Source organism: Sorex araneus, chromosome X (genome assembly GCF_027595985.1).
Source record: "Sorex araneus isolate mSorAra2 chromosome X, mSorAra2.pri, whole genome shotgun sequence".
In the NCBI taxonomy this organism is placed as follows: Eukaryota; Metazoa; Chordata; class Mammalia; order Eulipotyphla; family Soricidae; genus Sorex; species Sorex araneus.
In genome coordinates this window covers 348,836,374-348,853,416 of record NC_073313.1, presented here as the reverse complement: position 1 = coordinate 348,853,416, position 17,043 = coordinate 348,836,374, and the positions used below count along the sequence as shown (strand labels likewise).

Sequence of the window (17,043 nt, the reverse complement as noted above, 5' to 3'; positions counted from 1 at the left end):
TAATCTCATTTTCATTATTCAATAGGCTCTCAATTAGAATATGAGAGCTCTGTATAGGACTAAAGAAAGAATCTCTCCAATGTCCTGTGTCAGTATCAACCTCTGTATAGTATGGTTGACAGTTAAAATGTTGTTCAGAAATATCTTTTTGTGTCTATCAAAGGCATGTGATAGGCCTTGAAGGTGAAAAGACAATCCTTTTGTTTTATCTTGGGTTTTTTATTTGTTTGTTTGCCTGTTTCTCGTGATTCGTGCTAAAGGGTCACTTTAGGCAATATCAAGGGCCTTTATGAGATGCCAGGGATTGAACTGAGGGTGACCCTATGCAATATAAAAACCTTAATTTCTTTACTATCTCTGTGGACCCTGAAAAGACAATTTTAACATATGGCAGAAGATTTTCCCTCATTCGGTTTTTAAAAATTATAGCACAGCGGGTAGGGTGTTTGCCTTGCATGCGGCCAACCCGGGTTCGATTCATCTATCCCTCTCAGAGAGCCTGGCAAACTATCCGTGGCATGTTTGATATGTCAAAAGCAGTAGCAACAAAGTCTCACAATGGAGACTTACTGGTGCCCGCTCAAACAAATCAATGAACCACGAGATGACAGTGCTACAGTGACAGTGCTACAGTGCTACAGTTTCACAAGTATTTAGTTGACTTTTAGGCATACCATGTTCCATCATCACTTCCACCATCACTCCTCCAGTGCCCCCAGGTTTCTTCTCACACCATCCCCATCTTTTTACCTATGCAAAAACACTGTCAGATAAAATCATTAATAATTCCTCCTCACATGTACTTCGACACTTATTTTAGGCTAGGAATAGTTGCTTTTATTATTTCTGTGACATTTGCAATTTGTAAAATTCACAGACATGTTTTTCTCATTTTTATAAATTTCAAGATGAATTAAAAGGATGAAATTACATATTTAAAATTAGACTTCTCTGTTTAATAACTGAAGAATTCGGCTTCTGGTTTGTCTTGCACTTTAATCAGATATGATTGCTTTCCTTATAAATATGTTCTTACTATTGTTGGCTGTGATTTCTAGGACAGATGTGGCCAATTCACTTGTCAACACAATTTTAAGCTACGTTTATATTTCAAATGTTAAATTGCTAATGAGACTAGAAGGTGCCAAGAGAACACTATTGATTTCCAGATTGCAAACTGAAGGTAGTAAGTTAGGTGTCTAGAAAAATATGCAATTCTAAGCTATGTATATATAATAAGAAAGTTGTAAGATATAATAATGCTTTTTTAACTTCTACACTTAAACCCTACTATATTTCCAGGGGAACTTTAAAAAAAAAGTTTAAATAAATTGTGGTAAAATGGCCAGATCTTTATTAACTTTATAATTTGTTGTGTGGGATTCTTCTTAAATTATAAATCTGTTTAAAAATTTTAAATGGATATTAGACATGGTGCTATGCTAATAGAATTCTTTATGTCAATGACTCAAGGTGTCACTGCATGTGAATAATTTCACAATGCATGTGAATAATAATTCTTAATAATTATTATTAAGGATGACTGTTTTTAAAAATTTTGAGTTCTAAAATATTTTTCTCCTGTGTTTTCTCATTCAATCTGGGCTGCCACAATCAGCCAGAAAGTGCAAGGACACTTTTTTTTCTTGGATATATAGTGAAATTCTAAAATAATTTAATTATTAAACTGCACCTAAAAAATTCATGATTATATTGAGATAAATCTGTTAAATTTTAAATAAAAAAATCTTAAATGTGTGAATATTTTAATGATTTGCAGGCAATACAATACAATTTGCAACTGGTTATTGTCTATTTAGCACTTGATATAAACCAACAACATTTAATAAACAACCAAGGATGAAAAATCCTTTTTTATGAATCAGATTATTAAAGTTATAACTACATTATATGATTCATATTACTTACTCCATATTAAGAAACGGTGGATCTACTTCATATTTAAAAAAATGGTTTAAGGGCTGAAACCAAACATGCCTGATGCAGGCTGAAGTCTCCCTTTGGTTCAATGGTCACTGAGTCATGCTATTATTTTCTAAACAGGTGCAAGAACTTCATGCCCATTAATGATGATGTGGGAAAGTTTTAACCCTTGTTCATTATTCGTTTTTTTTTGTGGGGAGGGGGCTTTTTGGGTCACACCTGGTGATGCTCAGGGGTTACTCCTGGCTCATGCACTCAGCAATTACTCCTGGTGGGGCTCTGAGGACCATATAGGATGCTGGGAATTGAACCCAGGTCAGCCACATGCAAGGTAAATGCCTGACCCACTGTACTATGGCTATAGCCCCACCTAACTCTCTTCTTTAGAGTTCTTTTGAAGACGAAGACTCAAAATTTGAAGGAAAGACAGGGATGAATAGAGAAAGGAGCCACAGTATGATATTACTTAATTATAAGTCATTGATTTTAATTATCTTGTGTTACACAAATGAAAACTCTTTACAAGTAGACATAACAAGAAAAATGAAACTGACTCAAATTTAAATTTCTTAAGAATTAGACATGTATAATTCTCTTCCTGGTACAATTATTGGCATACTACTTTCAAATTCTGTCTTAAAATACCTAGGGGTACTAGATATAATAAGCAGCATATTATCAATAAAGATAATTTTATAATGGAAAGGGAACTTTGAGGTTAGAAACAGAAGACAGAATGTTGTAAATCCTTAAATAGATATTGCAACTTTTCTGAGAACATGAAAGTTCTCAGAAAAGCAATAAAGTATCTCTAGTCTCATTAATCTAGATATTAGAATTTTATGTTCAAATTGGAGCAATAATTAAGGTTAAACTGCCACATGCATATTTTACTACATTAAAAATTACCAACTTTAAAACCCAGAGTCTTAAATGTCATATTATATAGCACAAAAAATCAAATTTGAAAAATATCTGTATGTCATTGAGAAATAAAAAAATATAATAATAATTCCAAGTTTCTTTCCAAAAAGAGTATTTGAAAAGGCCATGCAAAGTCCAAGATAAACATGGGTTCTTATAATTAGTGATATTTAGTAATCACATAAAAAAATCAATCACATAAAAAAATCAATAATTTTCCTTTCGGACATTAACAAACACTAACTTAAATTGGCCTCATGCATGAAGGCACCGGCAGAGGAACCCAGGTGTGTGTAATCCCATCAAGGGCCAACATCCAGAGAGAGACTTAAAAGCAAGCTCCCAGAAGCGATATCTTTAGACTACTTCTCCCTCTAGGAGAAACTGTCAATCTTCTGAGAGTTTCCTGCCCACATGGGACAGTCTTGCAAGCTTCCCATGGTGTATTCATATGAAAAATCCAGTAACAAGCTGGATCTCATTCCCCTGACCCTGAAGAGCCCCCAGTGCAACATCGTTAGGAGGGCCAAGTGGAGATAGACTTCTAAGATCTCAGGGAAAGGACGAAATGAGATGTTACTGAGCCCGCCCGAGAAATCGGTGATTAACAGGATATTGTGATTGTGATTGTGAACTTAAATTGGCATAAATATTAATTGCATTTTCCAAGTTTATTCTCATTGTCAAAATGCAAATACAAAGCAAAAAAAATGAACTTTAAATTTTGTAGCCTGAATCAGAATGCTATTTCAGGGATCATGGTGCATATCTTGAGAGTAGCAGACCCCAATGCACTCCCCATCACTAATATCCCCTGAGAATCAATGGCTGTGGCCCTGGAGATCCACCTAAGCACCAGTGATGTGAGCCAGGAGTCCCTGACCCTGAAGGGATCAAGCAATCCTGTATCTGTAGGTCATTGCATGGACTCACCTGCCCTGATGTCCAGGCATATCTGGGAGGAGTCTCCAAAGCCTCTGTGCATTGCTTGGGAGGCTCAAAAATAAAGCAATCGAAAAAAAGTTAATAAAATGTTTTAGACTTCCAAATGCCACACGCCCCCCATCAAAATTACCTGTTAATGACCTGGCTCCTTCTTTCACAAGACAAATGAATATCTACAAGAAAATAATTGACTTTTGCTTTTCAAAGTCCCCATTGCCACACCTTTATACTGACTGAATTTGTATCCATTTACTCATCTGTGCTCCAGGCTTACTCCAACCTCTGACATCACTTCGGGTACTCCTCAGGGTTTGAGCCAGCTCAACTATATGCAACGTAAGCACCTTACTTTCTGTATTATCTATTTAGCCATATGCTGAAGATTTTTTTTGCAAAGACTAAACAAGTGGCCATACTTTGTAACAAAACCCTAATTAATTTTCACTGTTTCACCATTCAGGAATATGGTGAAAAACTGGCATAAAAATAAGTTTATGCTATATTTTTTGTTCATATATTTGGCATAGTTATAGAAGCTATTGTAGGAATTTACGCGTGTATAAAAATAATCATGTGAAAACAAAATGTAATACAAAAGACGTAACACAAAATGCATCGAAAATCAAATAGGCCAGACACATAATGCTATTTGGAGACGATTGCTAGACTAGAGCTGTTACCAGCTGGATTCCATGGAAAGTCAAAAGAATGCCTGGCCGCCCTCCTACCAGAGGGTCAGACTTCTTCATCAAGACCCTGAATGAACAGTTTGAAGCTCTTCATGTTCCTAGACTGAGCAGACACCATTGGGCTACACTAGCACACTACAGGGATGAATGGAGACATTACTGGTGCCTGCTCAAGAATATCAATGAGGAACAGGATGACAAGTGATACAAGAAGTGAATACAAAATAAAATACAGAGTCTAATATATTGATGTGATAATAACAAGAAAATTGTTACAACAATAAACACAAAAATATGATGGGGAAGGGAGACAAATAACAAATTAACAGTAACTGAATTCCAGGGCCACTGATTACCAAGCAAAAACTAAGGATGATGGTGAGCGATCCTAAGGATATTATAGGATCCTTTCTAAGCTGAAGTTTTTTGGTATGATCTACCTCTAAAGGCTGAATTACTATGGGCCAAAAAGTCAGACATTTGCATTATAAATCACAGATACATAATGAGCATTTATATTCCCACTATGACAGAACACAAGAAATGCTTAGCGTCTAGTCAAAACTTTTAAAGGTGTGATGTAATTTGGAGATGGTTTCATTTAAAAAATTAGGATGTTTAAGAAAAGTTCACATGTCATACAAAGAGTCTGAGGTTCTACAGATTCTATTTTCTACTACAAACATAGACTCCAAGATAAAACAGTCATCAATTTATGTGAGGACTTTTTAAGATAAATTATTAAATATCATCAAGGGTATGGGATAGAGGGAGCCCCTTCTATGGTGTAGTGCAAAGAGAGGTAATAAGTCCTACCCCTAAAGTGTTATAATATTGTCCAATAATGAAGAATCAGTGTCCGTAAGACAGTCTTGCTTACACACCCAGAACATCAGGTTAGTTTTCATATATTCCCTCTTATATATGATAATATATTCATAGATTATTAGGCCCTAAAAAGAATGATAAAATACAAACCAGGAAAAATCACTAGTTGGAGGAAAAGGGACCATTGAAAGAGAATACATTTGTTAAATGCAGTTTCAATGAGATAGAAACAAATTGTTTTAACTAAAGACTTTTGGAAAACAGGAAAGGATTACTGGAAATTAAGAATCTGTAGCACTGTAGCACTGTCGTCCCGTTGTTCATTGATTTGCTCCAGTGGGCACTAGTAACGTCTCCATTGTGAGACTTGTTACTGTTTTTGGCAGAAATAAATTCAAGATCTGCAAGTAGTTTTTGTAGTTCAAAGGAAGTTCTAAAGCTGAACAATGACTGTATTGAAATCATAATAAAATAATTCAGAACTGGATGTTGACACTCCTTGGGGTCATATATATCTCTCTACCACATTCTTGGTGTGTGTTTTCTTGGTATGTGATTACACATGTATGTGAGTCAATACAAAACCATTTAGAGGAAAATAATACTTTTAGAAAAATTAGTGAGAAAAGTATGAAGTGCTTATTAGTCAGACTAATGCTGAAACAATATTACTTCAATAAAAATAATTAATTCTGTGTGTAGAGACAGAATAAGCATGTTAAGGCAATGAATAAATTTATATTCTCATCAATAGCAAATAAAAGCTAAAACTGAAAAATCAGTAGGTGGTTATATATGTTATTTATAAATATGGAAGTAAACATAAAATTTACCCAATGAACTGTAGGTATTTGCCTCTTTACAGAGGTAAATGGTTAGGACTTGCTGTTGTTTTAGTAATCAACCTTGTTGAACTAATTTGACTATTTAAACTTCCTGCATGCATGTCTTTGAAGGAAAATTAAACCAAATTTATATTTGAAAAATCAATGCTGGTATGAATAAATGTGCAAATTTAACATTTTCTGACATCTTTTATGTCTTGCACAATATGCCTTCCACTTCTACCTATAACGTTCAATTTCTCCAACTTTTGTTCTGGCATTTTTATCAGTAAACCTAGGTCAACTTACTTTCTGGTCTAGGAAATCATTACCGAACTAGCCAAGCAGATTTGATAGCTCTTTTATTTGCTTCTTGACTGCACTTGGAGCATTCCTCCCTAGTGTACTGCATTGAAATATCAATTACGTGCCTGCCTCCATTTCGAGGCTGGATGCACTTGGTAAGAACTGTTTCTTAATTGTCTCTGTATATTTAGACCTCAACAGAGATTATTAGGCCAGTGCCTAATAATTGTTTTTTAAATGAACTCAAGTAAATAAATCCTATGGACTGAAGTTCTGAGAGACATAGAATGCTCAATTAAGAGCATGCCCATAGTATGTTCTGGTCGGTTTCTTCCAGGCAAAGCAGCACTCAAATTTGAATTAAGATGCTACATGTTATTGATTAGTGAAAGATACTATTCTGCCTAGTCAATAGGTGTATCAATTCTATTAATCATAGTAGTTCTAAAGATTGCTTCACATTCTCCTCGAAAATGAAACTCTTCTCCCACTACCATTTTAAAACACACATACACACATACACAATTGACACAGTTACCCTGAATATTGACATATATTTAAATCATGGCTTATAGTTAAATATCTCAGAGTGGGCATAATACTGCTTACTGAATGGTTCGCAATGTGAATAGAACTAATTCTCAAAAAAAAAGGTACAGTTATTTTAGAATTTTGGACTGAAACTGAAAAAATAAATCAGTATCTTTGGGAGTACCTAAAGCTATATCATGTATAATTCAGGAGTTTTCATTCGTTGTGGTGTTTTCTACTGCCAGAGGTTTTATTTATTTATTTATTTATTTATTTATTATTATTTATTTATTATTTATTAAACATAATAATCTACTTCAGGTGAAAAGTAAAGAACAAAGAATATGCATAAAGAGATTCAGACACCTGAGGGCCTTGTTCATATCAGAGTTCTATCATCATATGTGTGATTCCTTTTTAAAAAAACATTTGAGCTAGTTCTACTTTGATTTACATGCCTTATGATCAAAATATTGCTATCAAACAAAGTTAATAGAACAATGACACAAAAAATTGGGAAATGTTACATAAGTTTGTGACTTAATCAATTTAAGTTTAATGTCAGATTTGAAGAAGTTATCTTATTAAAAATAATTGCACACTGGGGTAGAATAATACTACAGTGGGTAGGGCAGTTGCCTGGCACAAGGCCGATCTGGATCCAATACCCCAAACCTGAGCATTGCCAGGAGTGACCCTTGAGAACAGAGTCACGGGTAAGCAGTGAGAGCTCATGGGTGTAACCCCAAAACCAAAAAAAAATATAGATACATAATTAAATCTAGAAATATTTGAGTGCAACTCCTACCTTCTATTTTCTGAAATTCCATTAAATATTTTTAACATCCATAACTGAGTTTTAGCAGCAGAAATTAATAATGTGTCTCATCTAAGATTTGAACAGAGCACTCAAATTTGGATTGGAAAATTCCTTTTCCAAATTCACAGGGACAGTGACAGTGGTTGTACTTAGTAGAGAAGAACATGATGCATAGTGGAAAGATGACCATAGTTTACCAGCATCAGAAGCATAATGTCATGGTCTCACATGTTTATTGCTGAGATAATTGAGCACTCAGAGGCATGTTAAAATATATGAAATGAGTATGTTCTGGAAAAACTTAGAAGTAGGAATTATAGCTATAAAATGAAGATTATATTAGTCTGGTTAAAATGATTTCAATCCAATCTAATAAATATTAGAAAACTACTTGAAAAATTTTCTGGGGCAGACTTGATACTTAGGAAAAGCAGTTAGAAAAAGTGAAATGATAGCAGTAACAGCAGCCATGCAAACTTATTGATGAAATCTAACAGGAAGAATAAAAACAAGAGGAATTTTTACTGCTAAATTGCCAGGGAATAAATTAACACAAAGTCATCGGCATAGAACAACACTAACATTATATCACAGCTTTTGCGAGTCAGGAGTTCTGTGGGTGTTTGATCTAAATCCCCTGCTCTCTTCTCACTCAAAGGTACAAGGTGTTAGCTTGCAGTGATTCTTCTCCGGAACTGGAAATCATACTTCAACCCAATTCAAGTTATTGGTTCAATCCAATCCCTTGTAGTAATAGAAAAATTGCTTGTTGCTACTGCCATTGTAATGATAGCTTTCTGCCTTTCATAAATCCATTGGTAGTCATAACGTGGAACTGTACTTTTTCTTTTGAAACCAGAATCTGATAACCTGACCTCATTGAAAGACTCATCTAGAACAAATTGATTCATTTCCTTCTTCAGTAACTCAAAGACATTTGATTGCTGACCTAATCACAATATGTCCAACTCTTTGTTAAATTCAAAGAAAGTTCTACAGGACAAATATTTATAGTACCTACTGTAGTTTGTCGGCTTTATAAGTGTTGAGGTGAATAAAAGAGAATCTGTACCTATGCTTAAGATAGGATGTTTCAGAAAAAAAAATAAACCAATAAATTGATAGTGTATTTTAGCATTAATACTTAAAAATGTATTAAGGCTAAAAGTGATTTGATACCTGGTCATGTGTACTATTCTATTTATCAGACGCAATGTGGAAATAATTTTTGATAATTTAATATTTAACTTAAGACTAGGCATTTAAATGTTAACCACAGGAAACTGTGAAGAAGAGGGAGGTAAATATAACAAAAATGATGTGAATGCAAGTTTGAAGTATGTAGAAAACAATAGACTTTAAGTGTGGCAGGAACTCATTGAGTAAGTAGAAATAGTAATGAGTTCTGAGAGAGGTGGGGCCATCTTCCATGAGAAAGGTAAATTACATAAAGAGTTTATTCTATTCTATAGTGATTGTTATTTGTTAATTTTTTTCTAGGTGTATAATATAGAGGCAAAGTAAAATGCATAAATATTTATATGAGGACAGATATGAATATTTACAATTTTATTAAATGTAACTGATTTGGACTGTATCAATAGCACAGCATGTAGGGTGTTTGCCTTGCACGTGGCTGACCCGGGTTTGATTCCTCCATCCCTCTCAGAGAGCCGGACAAGCTACCAAGAGTATCCTACCACAGCATGGCAGAGCCTGGCAAGCTCCCTGCGGTGTATTCTATATGCCCAAAATAGTAACAACAAGTCTCAGAATGAAGACATTACTGGTGCCCGCTCCAGCAAATCGATGAACAATAGAACAGTGCTACAATGCTAAAGTGCTAATATAGAGGCACCCAATGAAAATTCACTGACAGATACAAATGAGGTGAATCATGTGGTTAGGTTTACATGTGAAAAAGAACATAATTAAAAGGGAACTACAATGTGCATGTGATATTTGTTCATAAAGGCGGTGAGTGGCAGAAAAGAAGGTAGGGCCATTGTAATAAAAAGTTGTTTAAGTGTAAAAAATAAAAAAGGAATTGACAAGATTTCATAGATTTGTAAGTGAAACAATTGGGTGAATAGAATTTAAGTGTATTTAACTGAAGAATGCTGTTGAGTGTGTGAGTATAATAATCAGACTTTCCAAACTTCCTAAAAGTTCAGAAGAAACTGATAGATAAACAGAAGTGTCAGGCAGATGGTAAGCATTATTGCTGATAAAGGGAATCAGAATAAGGCTTGGACTACAGCTGGATTCCTCAACACTTCCAACCATGAATTAAACATATTGATTAACTAAGAAAGAAAAGTTAATTGCAAAGTAGTTCAACTGGATCAGGTAATTTGCCATTTGACAGAGTAGAAAAACACTTTCATATGCTAAGTTTGGGATGATTCAAAGTAAGAAAAGGAGAGAAAGATACAAGCAAAAAAGACAAGAGAAATAGAGACAGAATAATTTCTCAGAAACTTTAGTTAGCAGAAGAATAAATAAATTTGAAAGTCTAAATAGAAATAAATTTGGGATTAGAAAGAAGAAAACAGATACTGATTTTTGTTAAGAGTGAGCTGAGCACCACAAACCCAAATGGAATATCAATTCTATGAATTTCAGAGTAATAATTCATATGTATAGAGAGGAAATACAAATGCCAGTGCCATAGCCATAGTAATTTAAAACTGTAGATAACTTAGGGAGAGTTTATAGAAAAATAAAATATTCAACTAAAAGATAGTATCCTCTGGAAATAGAGATAGAATATAGCACGTATAGCATTTGCCTTGCACATAACCCCTTGGCATCCCATATGGTCCCCCAAGTATTGCCAGGAGTAAGTTTCCTCTGAATATCGCTGGGCGTGGCCTAAAATTCAAACAAAAAGAATCTTGGGCCAAAGAGAGAGTACAGTGGGTAGGGCAGTTGCCTTGCACTTGGCTGATCCAGGTTTGGTTTTTGACATCCCATATGGTCCCCAGAGTCCACCATGTAGTGATGCCTGAATGCAAAGCCGGAAGTAAACTCTGAGTACCATTAGTTGTGACCCAAAAATCAAAAAAGTAAAAACTAAGTAAATTAATATAAGATATAATCTTAGGGTATTTTTAAGTACATAATATCTTTCAACTTTGCAGTTGAATTTTTTAATCTAAGAAAATGAACAGAACAGTGTATCCATGGCAGTGGTCTTCCTTATTATGCATTTAAACATATTTCACCATAACATTATAGTCAAAATAAAAGTGAAAGAGTTATAATAAGGTGACTCAAATATTAAGTAAAGTAGAATATTAGGATAAAGTGATACAATATTCTTATAATTTTCAACCATTTCAGCTCACTTGTGAAGTATTACATGTTCAGGGAAGCTCATTTGATTATTGCTGTTGCAAAATAATACAAAACAATCATATTAATTTGGAGTACCTTTCAGCAGTATTCAGGATATTCAGGGAACACTCACAAAACTCTAGAACCTCCAGACTTACCCAGCAATTCTTGAGAGGCCATGGGTGCCAGGAATAGTGTCAAGTCACATGCCTTAAGCGACATATCGTCTTATTATCCCTTGGTACCTAGATTAATTTTTGCCTATATTTCTTAAAATAATTCCTTGTTTTAGTCTTGTTTTGCCACTATAATGAATAATTTATAATAAATAATTCTTTTGATAGAGTAATTATTTCAGTGGAAAAATATCAACTAATGCACAATGAGATACATCAATGTCATGATTATTTGGTCATTTCAGGTATATGGTTAAAAAGTTAGACATTTCTTAAATTTAATAAAAATGATCTCTTCAAACTTTTTTAGGTAAATAGATGGTAGTCAGTTAAAATTAGTCCTGAATTCAGACTCCTCTTAAAAGTCATCAAATTATTTTTTCTTAGTTTTGATATTCAGAATTTCTTTTTGATCCAACAACTGAAAGAGGAAGATCCTTGAAGCTGTGAAATGCTGAAACCCAAGGTACAAGAAGAGAAATTGTCCATTGACAGAGGAGAGATACTGATTCACAAGACAGGAGAAAATATAAATTAAATTAGAAAAAAGTTTTATTCGTATATTTATTGGTTAAGGACTTATGGTATTTCCTTCCCTAGGAAATTTTATTTTATCTCTTTTCTCTGGACCTGTTACTTGGCAGCGTCCAGCCATAACATTGTCCTGCCATTCACCTTCTGAAACCGGAACTAATTTCAATAATGTGTTTCCATGTCTTTCTTTTTATACCTCCTAATCTCTATGTGGACAACTCACATGACATTCAGTTACTTTGTTCCATATGTCTGAGGTTTAATTATAATCCGTATTGCTAGGAAGGGATGTTAAATCACAGAAGTCTGTCAGAGACTTCAGGCACAGCATAAGATGTTCTCATATCCACCTTCCCTCCAGTTCAGATTTATATTAATGGCAATAATTCCTTAGGAAGCTTCTCTGAATAGTACCAACTACTGAGAATGAAAGAGAGATAAAATATAAATTGCCTCCAATTCGGCATAACTGTTTTTAAACTGCCCGAATGCAAATTTACTATTCTCATTCCGATTTCATGGCAAAGATTTTTTTATCACAAAGCAATAAAACTTATTTTATTCAACTTACCTTTTTTTTTAATGGGTGGGGCACAATTTGCACGGTTTGGGTGCTGTCCCCATCTCTGTGCTCCTGGCAGTGCTTGGGGCAATGTGGATGATCAACCCAGGTTCAAGTACCTGAGCTTCTGTACTATCTCTCTGGGAGCAACTTACCTTTTTCAAACAAGAAGAGAATAAATTTTCTACCACAAAGCTAAAATTCATAAACAGAACAACTTTGCATGAAACAACTAAAAATACATGGGAAGAAGGCCACTTAAAATAGACAAGGTAAAAGACAGATAATTTCTCTAACACAAGAAAAGGCATTTGTTTAGCAAAAAATAAATATGTTGCACATTTACATAGGAAAATTTAAAAATGTGTTGCTAATTTGCTTAAGAATATTCAGAGCTATTGTGTGTGAGAAATGGTGCAGTGGGTGGGGTGTTTGCTTTGTGTCTAGCAGGTGATCCTGGTTTAATCCCTAGGATGGTCTAATGTGACCCCAAAACCAAGCACTAAAAAATAAAAGAGTACTCGGGGATTCTGCTTAACTGATTTCCTATTTTACTCACTTAACATATTCTCAACTCCTGGGTGGTAAGATCTATTCCATATTGTTTTAATATTCCTACTCAGAAGTTTTGAAAATGGTTTAAGTGTAAATAAGTACATGAATATATAATTGGTTAATTGGTGTGATAGTGGTACCTACCTATCTACATATTAAATAAATGCATGGGTGTATTGAAGCAGAATGGTCTCCACAAACTCCACACATCTGACCATGAGAATTGGGGCCCCAGGCACATGCTCATGAAGTTCTTTGTCCACATACTTCACTAGCCCACCTGTGTGTCCCACATGATTTCTGCCCTGAGATGAATTTGATGATGAGTTTTTGTGAGGCTTCACCTTAAACATCTGTTTAGACTAAAATATTTGCCAAATTTTATTTCATACTTCAAGGAATACTTGGCAATCTTCGTAATGTGGCTGTTCACACTGGTCACTGTAAGTCTTGGTTTCTAGCTCTCTATCTCCTGAACAAGCAATTTCTATGCACAAAGTGTTCTAATCTGCTGTGATAATTGGGAATTTCAATTATAGGAAGAAACAGATACTTCTAATTGGAATCATATTTGACAAGGTTTTTCTCACTAAGTCAACATTGGATGCTACAGTTCTGTGTAGTCATTCTACATCCACACTCATTATATTCTCACTCAGAATTTTAGAATATTTATTATTATGACCAAGTTTTGTTGAAGGCAGCACATCAGGCAGTGCTCACAGGCCACTGACAGCCATTCATGATGAGGTCACTCCTGAAAAGTACTCAGGAGACCACGTGGTGCCAGGGATCAAATCTAGGTCTCTGGCATGAAAAATACATGTACCAAACCTTTGATCTATTTCCACACTTCCTATTTTTTATTTTAATTATCAAATGTTTCACAATTTATTTTTAATATTAATACAAAGGCATTAACATAACACAGTACTGATGAGCAGATACAACAAATTATTTATCATATCTACTACCAGAGTCTGCTAAGTTTTGTTTTGGGGCCACACCAGGTGATGCTCAGGAGTTACTCATGGCTGTGCACTTGGGAACTACTGCAGGCATTGCTCAGGGGACCAAATGTAATGTTTGGGATTGAGCCCAGGTTGATTGCATGCAAAGAAAATGCCGAACCAAACATAAACAAATGGGACTACATCAAACTAAGAAGCTTCTGCACTTCAAAAGAAACAGTGAACCAAATACAGAAAGAGACCACAGAATGGGAAAGAATATTTACCCAATACCCATCTGATAAGGGATTAATATCCAGGATATACAAGATACTTGTAGAATTGGATAAGAAAAAACCTCCAACCACATCAAAAAATGGGGAGAAGAAATGAACAGAAGTTTCCTCAAAAAAGAAATACAAATGGCCAAAAGGCACATGAAAAAATGCTCCACATCGCTAGTCATCAGGGAGATGCAAATCAAAACAACAATGAAATATCATCTCACACCACAGAGACTGGCACACATTCAAAAGAACAAAAGCAACCGGTGCTGGCGTGGATGTGGGGAAAAGGGATGCTCCTTCACTGTTGGTGGAAATGACGACTGGAAAACAATATGAACAGTCCTTCAAAAACTAGAAATTGAGCTTTTATATGACCCCACAATACCACTTCTGGGAATATATCCCGAGGATGCAAAAGAGCACAGTAGAAATGATATCTGTACCTATATATTCATTGCAGCATTGTTCCCAATAGCCAAAATATGGAAGCAACCCGAGTGTCCTAAAACAGATGACTGGTTAAAGAAACTTTGGTACATCTACACAATGGAGTACTATGCAGCTGTTAGGAGAGATGAAGTCATGAAATTTGCTTATAAATGGAAAAACATGGAGAGTATCATGCTAAGTGAAATGAGTCAGAAAGAGAGGGACAGACATAGAGGGACTGCACTCATTTGTGAAGTTTAGGGTAGCATCATCTGAGGCTGACACCCAAGGATGGTAGATACAAGGGCCAGGGGGATTGCCCCATAGCTGAAAGACTGATTCATGAGCAGAGGGGAGAAGGCAGATGGAATAGAGAAGGGATCACTAAGAAAGTGATGGCTAGAGGAATCAGTTGGGATGGGAGATGCATGCCGAAAGCAGATAATGGACCAAACATGATGACCTCTCAGTGTCTGTGTTACAAGCTATAATGCCCAAAAGTAGAGAGAGAGTATGGGGACTATTGTCTGCCTTGGAGGCAGGGGGAGGGTGGGAAAGGGGGAGGGTATACCCAGGATATTGGTGGTGGGGAATGTGCACATGTGGAGGGTTGGGTGTTTGATCATTGTGAGATTGTAACCCAAACATGAAAGCTTGTAACTATCTCACAGTGATTCAATAAAATATAAAAAATTTAAAAAAAAGAAAATGCAGAACCCTCTGTACTATACTTCTGCTCTGTACTGTACTTCTGCCCAATATGGACCTTCTAAAATAAGAAATTAAATTATAGTAAAGTAAAATTTTGTTAAAATAAGCATATTTGAGCAATTATCCTTATCTCACAAATGTTGGATTTTATTAGCTATAATATTATGAACAATTGATTAAGAGTAAATAGCTGAATTGCAAAGTGTATATTAATTCCTTTTTACTTTTAATTTTTGTGCTTGATATTTTTAATTGAATCACCATAAGATATAGTTACAAATCCATGAACTATGGCATGGATAGAAACTGTTAAAATAACTTTTATTTAAGCTCCATTGAGTTATTTTAGTGGACACTAAAAATTAAAATTTTATTTCTATCCATTAGTTCAAATATGGCTCCTAATTACTCTGTCGACATAGACATTATCATGCTCAGTTTATTAATTGTTTAGATTATTTTAATATATGCAATTATTAAAATTTTGCATGTCATCTTGCTTAGGGGCCATGCTAATTGTCTCTGAATTACTTCGATTTTACCACATATGCGGGCACCGACCTCCACTACCCTACCACCACCACGCTCTAGGCCACTTTCCACACGCTCAGGCTGAGCCTCACCCCGAATATGAGTGAACATATTCCTGGACTGCATGGCCACAAGGAGGCCATGCAACACATCATCATAAAGAAAAATATATATACATATATATGCATATACATGCGCATATACATATGTATATATGCATATACATATGAATATACATATATATATGCCCGGCAAGCTATCGAGAGTATCCCACCCGCACAGAAGGGCCTGGCAAGCTCCCCATGGCGTATTTGATATGCCAAATACATTAACAATAACAGGTCTCATTCCCCTGACCCTGAAAAGAGTCTTCAATCATTGGGAAAAATGAGTAAGGAGAGGCTGCTAAAATCTCAGTGCTGGGATGAATGGAGACATTATTAGTGCCCACTCAAGTAAATCAATGAACAATGGGATGACAGTGATACAGTGATAGTGATGTTGCAAAGTAATTACATTCTTGAGGTTATGAATGTGTCAAAAATTAATATTGGGGGCTAAATCAATAGCACAGCGGGTAGGGCATTTGTCTTGCACTCGACCAACCCGGGTTTGATTCCCAGCAACCTATATGGTCCCTCGAGCACTGCCAGGAGTAATTCCTGAGTGCATGAGCCAGGAGTAACCCCTGTGCATGACTGGGTGTGACCCAAAAAGCCAAAAAAAAATTAATATCACAATAATCCAGATATTCTCTTCTCTGGTAATGATGTTTGACTCAAATATAAAGTTCTTCCATGAATGTCTTGAATATCAATATAAAAAGAAGAAGAAATAGAAACTCTGAACAAAACACCCTCCAATTTACAAAGTATCCTAACACAAGTGATCCTATTTCTAATGTTTAATATTAGAGTTTTTGAAGTGACTGGCTATAAATAACAAAACAATAAATGACAAGGCAAAAAATACCCCTCTGATTTCTCTTTTTAAAAATTTAAAATTGACAATACCCCTGGAAATCCCTTTGGATTTTATGGAATACTACATTTTCCTCCAGTTACTATTTTCCATCTTTCTTAGAACATAAAAAGAATGATTTTCAATAACATGTATTGGATGTGCCTATTATATTTAATCCTTGCCCCATACTTCCAT

The 17,043-nt window shown here is 35.1% G+C and overlaps 1 pseudogene; it reads right to left on the bottom strand.

Annotated features, from left to right (window-relative positions):
• Positions 1-15,815: 15,815 nt before the first annotated feature.
• LOC129400559 (U6 spliceosomal RNA) lies at positions 15,816-15,911 on the bottom strand (annotated as a pseudogene).
• Between the last annotated feature and the right edge of the window lie 1,132 nt (positions 15,912-17,043).